Below are 10,461 nucleotides of genomic sequence, written 5' to 3' on the forward strand. Positions count from 1 at the left end.
TCTTCACTGGAGCTGATAGAGCCACCACCGGAGTTGCTAGTAGAGCTACCACCGGAGTTGCTAGTAGAGTTACAACCGGAGTTGTTAGTAAAGCTGCCACTGGAGCTGCTAGTACTGTCATTACCAACCTCACCTTCACTGGAGCTGGTAGTACTGTCGACAGAGTCTGGAGGTGACCTACAGCTTGACACCTCTCCCTTGTCTTCAGAAACTGACGGGCAGTAAAATGTGACGGGTTAGTGAAATGTCGTCTGACATCTGCGGGAAAACATCTGACCACCTTACCGAGATTCTTACCAATGTCCGGGTGTCCCTCCAACATTAGGGATCCATCAGGAAGAAGCACTACAGCATGAGCTATGAAGGAAAAAAAACTAAATGCTATAGTTCAGTATCAAGACCTTCACAAAAATTCAAAGAAATGTTTAGAGAGAAAACTGAAATACCAATACATTAACCCAAGTTGGAGAATGTCTTTGTTTTTCTTGACTAGATTTAATTAGCAATATTATTGCTATACTATACTGATGGGGGTCCACAGTGACGTCGATGGAGTCCTTGATGTGATACATGATTAGCCTCTCAAAGCACTTCATGACTACCGATGTTAAGGCTATAGGCCGGTAGTCATTCAGGCTCGTCACTGTGGAGCACTTGGGGGCAGGGACGATAGTGGCGGTCTTTAGACAGGTGGGCACAGATGACAGTGACAGTGAGGTGTTGAAGATAAATGAATCACAACTGGACTAAATGAAACCGAGATCATTGTTTTTCTAATGAATTTTAACATTTACTGTTAGTATTCGATTAACTTCTAAAAATGGTATCATTTTCAGAAGTTCAGAAATGCAATAGAGCAAAACACGGTTTTTCTGGTCTTGAGTAACTAAATAAACTAAATAATTTAGTGACTTTGTGAAATTAATAGGCACATATTGATTGTTCTTTACAGATAAGAATAAAGTTGTGTGTTGTTATTTAATCAATGTATCCATGGAGATACTGCATTTTTCAAAAAGCTGGTTCAAAAACTTCTTTCAAACCAAAACAACTACTGTGTCAGCATTACTGATTTTAACTAATTCAAGTAATGTTTTTTTTTTCTTTTCAAATTAGTTCACTCATGTAGGAAAACTACATGTAGGGCATTTTTCAAAACTGATTTGAAAAATGATCTAGTTTGCAAGAAATGTAGCTGTGTTTTCAAACCAGCATAAGAATTTTTGTCAAACACAAGTGTTAACATCGGAGCCATTTATCCACAGATTTCAATAAGCCAACACATAAATTCCAAATCCATTTAAATTAACTCACAAATTTGTTTCACCCCACAAATGAATGTTCTTTTTAAAAATAATAGTAAGTATTTAATGTGTTTCATTTAGCGTATCTATGGAAACGGTGTTTATCAGGGCATTTTTCAAAAAAACACCGGTCAAAAATAAGCTAGTTTTCAAAAAAAAAGGACATTAATTCAATTAACTTGATATCTATTAACTAAAATACTTATATTTATTAAATCACTACACGCTGACATTTACGAAATTTAGTCAAGAAAAAGGCTCATTAGCAAGAAGGATCTATGCTAGCAAAACATGCTAATAGTATTTTTTTTGTACAGCAGTCGGAATTTCTTTAACACACACAGACACAAAATAAACTAAACAATTCACTAATATCTTGGTAATAACTTGCTTTCGTGTATTAAAAATAGTATCAGAATTATATTAACCTTCCGGCTGATCACCCCGCTGGTGCTTCTCCTGGCCAGAAACCATCTTTTGCAGGTTTGTATACCACGGGCTTCTTCAGCAAGTGCTTCTTCAGCGAGTTTTGCAAAGCAGACTTTCTCAGCAAGGACAAACCTTCCGAAGCTTTCTATGCTCTTTCAGGCGTCTCCTTCAAAAGTCCAGTCGCAAAGGGAAAGAATTCCGAAGATCAGGACCATTTATAGGGCTGCGAACGCTAACGTCGTTCCATGACTTTCATTGACGACAGGACGCGTGCGTTCGTCAATTCCACGGGCTAACGTCGTTTCCATGATTTCATTGACGAACGCACTCGTTCATGGAAACGCCATGGAAACGACGGTAACGTTGGCAACCATATAAATGGTCCTGACCTTAATTTTTTTCCCTTTGCGACTGGACTTTTGAGGGAGACGCGTGAAAGAGCATAGAAAACTTCGGAAGGTTTGACAAGTTCACACTTGCTGAAGAAGCCCGTGGTAAACAAACCTGCGAAAGATGATTCTTGGCCAGGAGAAGCACCAGCGGAGTGACCAGCCGGAAGGTTAATATCATTCTTCTACTATTTTTAATAAATGAAAGCAAGTATTACTAAGATATTAGTGAATTGCTTACTTTATTTTGTTTTTATGTGTGTGTTTTAAAGAAATTCCGACTGCTGTACAAAATAAGACTATTAGCATTAATGAGCCTTTATCTTGACTAAATTTCGCTGCAAATGTCAGGAACGTTAAACTGTGGTGTAGCAATTTTAGAAATATATGTATTTTAGTTAAGGATGATAAAATTAGTTGAATTAATGTCAAATTTGTGGAAACCTAAGTTGTTTTTGACCGTAATTTTTTTTTTGAAAAATGCCCTGATAAACACTCGGTTTCCATGGATACGCTAAATGGGAAAAAAAATACAACTAATAAATTAACAATGCTAAACCAGGTGGGACACTGAGGGAAACCTTGCCTGTACTGTCCATCAGGATCAGGATAGCAATCTTGAATTGCCCAAACACAGCAGCTTGGGATGACCACTCTGTGACCAGTACCCAGAGTCCCACACTGCCTTTTATCTTCACCTTCATCGGGAAGGTCGTCTTCCGCACGCAGCTCATTCCAGATCCTTCTGGCCAGATGCAGGACTCCTGCTTCCAGAATGTGAACTTCCATATGCGGTAACGCTGAAATGCAACGAGGTGGATGTTGCATGCAGCGCTTCCTCTCCACCACAGAAGACATCATCTCTCTGCATCTCTGACAGACACACCAGGACGGTTGGCTGGGGGCAGGAAGTGGTGTTGGAGGAGCAGAATGGCTGAGTATCTGAAAAATCAGGCCTGAATAACATTCCAAACATTGCTCCAACACTTGCTGCATCTGCTGCGAATTCAATTGCTCAAACCTGCTCCTAGTGATAGATAAAAAAAATAATTGTTGAAACTCAATGCACTACACAAAAAAATGTAAATATAGTTTAGGCCTAGATTTTGACTGTAGAAAGGGCAAAACATGGCCACCTAAAAAAAAAAGAAGAAATGCACACGCGCACAGTTGAAACCAGATATTTACACACGCCAAGTAAAAAAGATAAAAAAATTTCTCTCTGTATATAGATAGATATGTTTTTTTAGACATTTTTTGTTTGCATTTCTTTGTTGTGTGTGTTTGATGCATTTTACTTATGGTTGTACCCTTTCGGTTTGTATTTGTTTCGCTGATTGTTTGCTTCTATTTTCTGTTATTGCAGCATTATTTTGTTGTTGGTTGCATCCTTTCTTCTGTCGCATTTGGTTGTCGCGTGTGTTTGCAGCGCCTTTCAACAGGGCTGCTGCGCCGTTTGCACCTGTCGGCCACCGTAAAATGGAAACGTCCTAAACGTGATTTCGTTCGGAACGTGCTGCGTGCGGTTTTACTGCCAATCGGAGTACGTGCGCAAACACAAACTCCGACATGTCCGATGCGTCCTTAACAATAACAGGTACACAACAAAGACCTCTGCAGAGAACACAAAACATAAACAGAAAAGTTATCAAACCATCTCCCCAGATAGCGAATAGACAAGCGGGGAGGGCGCCTGCGGGCGGGGTGAAGCGGGTGTACGGGGATTTTTCTAGAGGCCACAGGAGGGCCACTAAACCGTACCGTTGGTGTTTTCCCCTACTGCCTGGGCCTTGTCCAGTCTTCAATAGGTGCTCTGAAAGTCATTTGTAAACAGCTGGTGTGATCACAAACTTGTTTCGGAGGCGCATTAGAGGAAGCTCTCTGATGAATTCAAGGGAGGTAGCCGATCAGGTTGGGACAAGAGAATGGAGATGTGTATCTGGATGCTAAATGGGATTATAGGTCACTGCTGAGGCTGTTGGGAAACAATGCAGCCTTTGTTTCAACGAAAATAGTGACTTTATGTCAGAAAGAGACAAGTTTAATGCAATATCCTGAAAATGTTACTAAAAAAAGTAGAAGAAATGTAAAAATACCGTCGTGTAATTAGAGTGTTTTTCACAAAAAATAAAATTTAAAAAACACTGTTGTATTGCACTTTAGCAGTTCATGACACGATGCATGTAAAAAGTCAGTTATTTTAACAAGTAAGTGTTTAGTACTGCACTTTATCAGGAAAACAAGATGTGAACTCTGTGGGAGTGTTTATATTGGCCCAGTGTAAATCTGGAGCCTTAAAACTCTTCTTGTGTTGATGATTTAAATGTTTGAGCTGAGAGAGGGTTTTTTGTTTTATTTTTGTTTTTGGAATAAACAAAACTCTTTCAGCCTTACTTATAGGGCACTGTACAAATCCACACATGACAAAAGTACCATAAATAATAAACAGAAAATGTGAGAAACAACCAATAAATGTCAATTTTTTATTTACTTTTTAATCACTAAAGGACAATCGGTAAATAACTTCAACAAGGAATTGAATCCTACAAAAAGAAATAAATTTTTATTACAAAAGTCTAGTTCTTCCAAAACCTTTTTAGGTTTCTTGGCTTCATAAAATCTTGTTAAAACCAGGACATTTTCAGAAAAAAAACGGATTGCTTTTTTTTTCTTTTCTTTTTTTCTGTAGGATAATGATCAAAAACATATGGCCATATCCACAGAGAAATAATTTCCCAGAGACAAAATCCAATTTATTTCATTGCCAACTGTCTTCAAATCAAATAACAGTTGGTTGTCTTTTTTATTATTATTATTTTAATGCTGATAATCAATTTGTTCCAATCAAACTATCATGAAATGACAACGTTTTTAGTCAGGGAAGCATAAATAAATGTTATTTTCTAGTAATAGAAAGAAACATAACATTACAAAAAATATGAAGTAACAATAAGACATGACCTTTCACCCCCTCACCTAAAAGTTAAAAATTTTAATTTTTCTTTTCGTTTCATGTCAGAGTGACCTGCAAAGAGTTCACGTGTCCTTGGAGGCGTCGTGTTTCCATCGGCGCTGGAGTTGATAAAAACCCGTCACTCCCTTTTGACCTGGGAAATAATGTCAATTGTACCTTTTGGACTCCAAAGACAAAAGCCAGATGTTGGTGTAATTCACATCTAGTAAGAACGGAAAAACAGAGGGTAATCCTTGGAGGTTGTACATTTTGCTCTGAGGGAAATGCGCTGGCAGTGCTAACATCATCAGGCATGATGTTGCTTATGTGTTAGCAAGCCAAGATTGTTAAAGGGATTAAGCAGCAAGGAGAGACAAGGCCGATGGGAGCAACACTCGGTAAAGATGTCTCCTTAATTATATTCAAGCACATGGTTCTGGTTAGGGGACGATGGTGGGAGACCACAGTGAGTTACGACCCTTTTCCAGTTCCTGTTAAATCCAAACCAGTCTCCTGGTGAAGTTGTTTTGTTGCCTCGTCGTTGCCACAGCTCCAAACGGCAAAACCGCCATTTCTTTCAATTGAGATGTGATACTTTGCTCTGCGTCTGCAGCTTCCCAGGCCAATTTACACGCTGATCCGTATCTTTGGTCGGCTCTCCATTGATTGTGTGCGTGTGTAGTTTCAGGGACGAAGATACACACGCGCGTCCCTGCGTCGCTGTCAGCATGACAGCACTTTTAACCACATGTTGAATGCCTGCCCGGGGCCGAGTGCATCTGTCGACACTTCTGTCCACACAGCGGACCGCTCACACGCTTTTATCAGAGGAGGGAGGATCCGAGAGAAAGCTAAACTAGAGTTAAAAAGTCATTAGTCTTGATTTGTTGTCTTTATCACTTGCAACTGTTGACCGCAGAGCAGATAATACACAAGCTGTTTGAAGACACACTGCGTCATGAATGGAGCCGCAGACAGACAGGACTACACAGCCTGGTTAGAGAAGAAAGGAGGAAAACTAATGAGAAGCAGTAAATAAAAGGAGAGTTCAGGGCAAGACAGAAAAACATAAAAACAAATTTGATTATCTAGCTGAAAGGGGAAAGGATAGGGTTAGCTTTATTCCTTAAGGGGACATTCTTGAAGCTTTTTTTTTTTCTCAAAACACACTATGACATTGACAATAGATCCCACATGGAGTACTTTGTGAGACAGATTCTCACAAGTTGCATTCAGTGTAACACAAGGAAAGTAGGGCAAATGTGTTTTCACACTGTCCACAGGATAACAGCCCAAGAATGTCAAGATACCGTGGAGTAAAGTAACTAGAAAAAAAAAAAAAGCTGAAAATTAGATAATCTAATACAATTGAGACTTTTGTAGATACACATAAATGAACTCTGAAGACATCAGGATTCCCTCCAAGTGTGGCCTTTTCATTTCCTGATTCCTGAAATGGCAAACTTCAGTGCATTTTATTGGACATTTATGTTGTCACCCAATATTTAGGGTGCCTACTTTAATTTATCTATTTAATGGTAGTCTGAATGTGGTTTGCTTCTGCATCCTCTCCCTTTAACTGAAAAATAAAATGCCACAACTGTCTTTAGAGGTCGTCAAACGAATGCCTTTAGTTGGAGTACCCTGTGAGTAATTTCACGTCAGTGTAGATTCAGCAGTTTTGTGAAGGTCTCAGAGGTTTGCTGGAAGACATCAGGGAACAAACAGCATCACGAAAAACAAAGAAAGTAGAGGAGAAGTTTAAAGTTCAAATCAGGATCGGGTTTTAAAACAATATTTTCATATGTAAACATTTGAAAACCTTGTCTTTTTTTATTTTTCTTCCACTTCACATTCATGCACTACTTGTTGCTGGTCTGTTAAACAACATCACCGTAAAATTCACGTTGCTTTAGGGTGTTGTAAGATGGCAAAATATGAAAAAATTCTGGAGGTGTGAATGTTTTTCATGTATTCTGAAGAACCGTGTGTGGAAAAAAAAATAATAATAATGCCTATGAAAATAATTCGTCCTTTTTTTCCCACAGAATGTTGTTGTTTGCGTGTGGGAGTGCTTGGCAGCTAAACAAAGTGCCTTTCAAACAAACCACACAGTTTGCTGAATGCTAATTTGTGCCAAAGTAAGTACGCCCTCTCCTCACAGTGCATTTCAGCAGATAATCATAATAACCTGCTTTATAGTTGCTGAACCAAACAAGATAAATGTTTAATCAAATTCCTTTACCGTATTGATTTAAAAACAGTTACGCAATAATTGCAGAACAAACTTTTTTATCTATGATAGAGTGTTATTTTTCCTCAACAGGAGGTTCCTTAAATAATTTTGTGAAACAGATCTGAGCAGATTCTCAGGGATCCATGTTGGTATACAGACAGACATTTCTCAGTAATTTATTCTGTTAGATAAACTTTAAACTTTCTCTATCAACCATGTCAAAATTACCTTTTTAAAATGTATCTTTCTTTTTTTTAACGCTGACAGATTCCTCATCTTTTTGTTTTGTTTTTTTCACACTTTCATGCATCAGAATAATAAACAAATTTAATATCTGATAGACTAAATAAAAATCTGTTTTCAAAACATGATTTCATTTATCAACAGTAAAATGTTATCCAATAAAAACCTTTCTGCTCCTTCATCTATCAGGTGAAGGATTGGCTGCTGACAGGAACATCCGGTCCCAACGTTCCCAGTCTTTTTAGGTCCCAGTGTTCCCAGTCAGTTAAGCTGTATCCTCGGCTGCCCTTGCTCCCCTCACTGCGAATAGTCCTGGATTTTTGGATTGGTTTGGCTTTGGAAATGTTTTGGCTTTTTAATGCGTTACCTAACACACTTGCACATTCACTCTTTCACAAACTGATTTGCTGACGCTGACTTCATGCACTTTAATTATTCTTGTTTGATTTTTTTAAAATTCTGATTCAAGTTAATGTAATAAAAAAAACACTCAATTAGTTTTTGTTATCAGTTTTCTCTTTATTGGACGCTTTTTGCGCATCAAGGCCACACAAATCAGATCTCAAAATATTGAGTATTATTTGGTGAAACACAGGGACCCATTTCTCTTACCTAAAACTTTAACTTGTTTTTAGTGTTGGTGTTAATATATGCCAAAGTAGGCTGATTTTATGAGGGGTGGGGAGTTATTGTCCTCTACATCCTCGGTGCATGACTTGCCAACCAGTAGAATGACATTACTGTCCATCTGTTTATTAGTGGAAGTGGGAGGGAAAAGTAGTAAAAAAAAACATTTTTTTTAAAATAAAGAACTGCAGGAAGGCTTTATTGGAGTAAAAGGTAGAGAATCATAGCGTGAACCTGAACTAACAACTGGAGATCCAGAATCCAGTGAAACCTCCTCCGATTTGATTTTGATTCAGACTAAGTTGTGAACGAACGTGGAACAGTGAGAACCATTTCTAATGTACRATTTCTGGATTTGGTGCATTAGTAGGAATTTCTGCTGTGGTAATTACATGCAGCACATACCTGGATGACGTGAGCGCCATTCTCACTCCAGATAAGTTTCGTCTYGTATGTGGCAGCGTCCTCCTCTCCATGTGCTTTTTTTTTATTTTTATTTTTTTTATTAGTTTTGGATAGTCATTTTTTGGGGTTGCAACTTACTTATCCAAATCGGACACAGTCTTTACCTTTAGGGAAGCTAAAGTAGCATTTTCTGGCTGGTTCGAAAACTTAATTGTAACCGTGTTGCACCCATGTTCCACCACTAGTTGTCACATATCGCGGGAAAATATTCCAAAAACACCAGAGCAGTTTAAAAGCACCTTTCGATTCTCCTTTAAGCTTATTTATTTTGTTTAAAATGTTCACGTGGACTCACTGCTCTGGCTCAGATCTGTGTTGTATAACTCAGGTGAGCTTGAGCAGAAACCGATGGTCAGACATTCTTCTCCGGGATCTTCCGGTAAAAGAGACCCGCTGAACATAAATAACCCACAAGGAAATTGTTAAATCACAAGGGCAAGAGAAAACCAAAGTACAAACACCCAAGGATCTTGACATAATCAGTATGAGATCAGTACATTTGTCTTAATAAATGCCTTCCAATTTGTATGAAGCCCAGGTTTTTCTTGGCTGCAACATCATCAGTAATAACTGTGGTGTCATCGTCATGTATTAAAGTTTCCTAATTCAGTGTCTGTCTCACTTACATTTCATGCAAGTTGGACCAGTGTAGGTTTCCAAAGCAAGCCAAAAACAGATAGAACTGCAGATAAAGAAGCAATTGATATTACTTTATAAATCAAACTGACCTACAAATGTATGGCGTGATCAGTATTTGATACTGAAACCAGATAACAAAAGGAGGAACGCTTTGGTTTGCTGAACTAGTCTTGAACTTTTGCTTGTTGTACAGGCGGCTGGCTCAGCCGCTAATTGAAAACAACAGGCTGTGAAACCATTCTGCTTATTCATGAAAACAAACTCTTTTTTTTTTTTTTCTATTCTTTTCACCAGAGCTGTGATGCAACCCGTGAAAGTTAGCGCGGCTGTAACTCAGTTTGATGGCTTTGCACTTGGGAAGCCAAATTCACAACCAGTAGCATTTTTTAAMTGAGGCTACTATAGTGCAGTTTAATTAGCTTTCAAATGACGGAAAAAAACAAAATGGGACAAACTTCTWGAGGTTTCGATAAATCTGGAGCAGTAAAAATGTTTCAGATATCACAAGCTGTTCTGTTCGGTGGACCTAAGACAGCGAGGTTCACATGAAAAGCTCAGCCACACAGCAGCTTTTGTTCCCATGCGTCCCTCAGGAGCGGCTGCACCCCGCTGTCGATGCAAAACCTCCACTTTAGTCAAACAAAGGCTAAAACCCACAGGCAGCAGAGACGTCACATCCAGGCCCCCCCCCATCGCAGAGTCCAGTCTGGACACAGATCAGCTGCTAGAAATTAAGCCTGAGCTTTAATGTGGGATGGTTTYGCTCTGAATTGTGAAATATTGTCCTTGTGAATAACGAATGCCTGGATAAGAGAGCAATYGTTTATTTAATATGCGTTTTTCTCTGATTAAGTTGATGTAAGTCCTTGTGGTGGGTTATTATTTTAGTAATCCCATAATCTATTGATTATTCTAAARATTAATCAAGGAATTAAATAAATAAAAAATYCCCTTCTGTAGTAACTACTTAAGCTAGTAAAAGAAATATATGACAGAGAAAATGCCAGTAAGCAATTCAGTTCCTTTTTCTTAATAAAAGTGATTCAGTCTCAAGTTTAAAGTGTGGGGGAGAAAAAAGCTTATACTTCAAATCTATTTATGTTATTTTATTCACATAATTACTCTCCTTAATAAGCAAGTAAAATTACAAAAATAAGCCTGCAGAGAGCAAAGTCA

This window comes from Poecilia reticulata, linkage group LG1 (genome assembly GCF_000633615.1).
Source record: "Poecilia reticulata strain Guanapo linkage group LG1, Guppy_female_1.0+MT, whole genome shotgun sequence".
Taxonomy (NCBI): Eukaryota; Metazoa; Chordata; class Actinopteri; order Cyprinodontiformes; family Poeciliidae; genus Poecilia; species Poecilia reticulata.